Here is a 2013-nt window from a genome sequence, read left to right on the forward strand (position 1 = left end):
AGAGACAAATCCAGAAGTGGACCCTCAACTCTACGGTCAACTAATATTCGAGAAAGCAAGAAACACCATCCACTGGAACAAAGACAGTCTCTTCACTAAAGGCTGCTGGGCACGTTGGACAGCCACACACAGAGGAATGAAACTGGACCATTCTCTCACACCACCAGACACAAAGATAAACTCAAAATGGATGAGGGATCTAAATGTGAGACAATATTCCACCAAAACCCTCCGGGAGAACACAGGCAACAACAGCCTTCTTGAACTGGGCCACAGCAACTTCTTGCAAATTACATCAGCCACGAAGGCCAGAGAAACAAGAGCGAAATGGACCGCTGGGACTTCATCAAGATGAGCCGCTTCCGCACAGCAAAAGAAAAACTCCACAAAACTCAAAGACACCCTCCAGACTGGGAGAAGAGACGTGCAAAGGACCCGTCAGATAAAGGGCCAGTTATTTAAGATCTCTAAAGAACTTATTCAACTCAAGAGCAAAGAAACCAACAGTCCAACCCTGAAATGGGCAAAAGACATGAACAGAAACGTCACACAGGAAGACATAGACGTGGCCAACAAGCACACGAGACGATGCTCCTGCATCGCCAGCCAGCAGGGAAATACAGAGCAAAAGCACAATGAGATACCACCTCACACCCGTGAGAATGGGGAACAAGAACCAGACAGGACACAACAAATGTTGGAGAGGATGTGGAGAAAGGGGAATGCTTTCAAAATTCAAAAGTTTCAGAAATCACCATACTCACCTGATAGGGATCAAGGGGGGGGGGGGGGGCGGGCGTGCTCCCTGCGAGCCTGGGGAGCTTAGGGAGGGAGGAAGAGGGGCAGGGGGGCGGAGCGGGGAAGAGGGAGAGCCAAGGCCCTTGGAGGGGCCCCTGGGACCCAGCAGCCTAGGCCCTCAAGCCACTGCCCCAAGGCCCTGCCCTGACGTTGCAAGGTGCCTGCATCCAAACCCTTCGGAGAGGGCGCAGATGAGTTCCGCACCCTCCCTGAGCCCTGGTGGAGGGGACCCGCACCCTCCCTGAGCCCGGGGTGGGGGGGACCTGACCCGTAGGAGGCCCCACCGCAACACCCCTCCCGAACAGGTCCCACCACTCCTCCCCCGAGCATCCCGAGTCCCGGCACCCTGGCAGCCCAAAGGGTGTTGGCCCTGCCTTGCCACCTCTCCATGAGGCCCCCGAGGCCCACTGTCCCCTTCCCAGTCCCTCCCAGGCACCCGCCGTGCCACAGGGAGGGCCAGGTTCCTCTCGCACAGCCACCCCGGGGCCCCTCACACTTCCCGGGGCCCACGCCGACCTGCGCGCCAGGGCCGAGGCCTGCAGAGCCCCTGCGGGTATTCAATTTGCCAACATATAGAATAACACCCAGTGCTCATCCCATCAGGTGCTCCCCTCAGTGCCCATCACCCAGTCACCCCCACCCCCCGCCCACCTTCCCCTTCCACCACCCCTAGTGTGTTTCCCAGAGTTAGGAGTTACTCATGTTCTGTCTCCCTTTCTGATATTTCCCACTCATTTCTTCTCCTTTCCCCTTTATTCCCTTTCACTATTTTTTATATTCCCCAAATGAATGAGACCATATAATTTTGTCTTCCTCCGATTGATTTATTTCACTCAGCATAATACCCTCCAGGTCCATCCACGTCAAAGCAAATAGTGGGTATTTGTCGTTTCTAATGGCTGAGTAATATTCCATTGTATACAGAGACCACAGCTTCTTTATTCATTCATCTTTCAATGGACACTGAGGCTCCTTCCACAGTTTGGCTATTGTGGACATTGCTGCTATAAATTATATTTCAATTTTTAAAAAGATCTTTCACTCTCTCATTTGATGCAACTTCCTTCCTACATAGTGCTTCCCACTGGCCACACCACTTTGTTTTTTTATTTGTTTATTTTCATTCTGCCTTATCCATGCGATACATTAATTTAAATCATGACATACACTATTTCAACAAACCCAAATGAATAGGAAAAAATATGAAGTTAATTT

Source organism: Canis lupus, unplaced genomic scaffold (genome assembly GCF_011100685.1).
Source record: "Canis lupus familiaris isolate Mischka breed German Shepherd unplaced genomic scaffold, alternate assembly UU_Cfam_GSD_1.0 chrUn_S1751H1947, whole genome shotgun sequence".
Classification (NCBI taxonomy): Eukaryota; Metazoa; Chordata; class Mammalia; order Carnivora; family Canidae; genus Canis; species Canis lupus.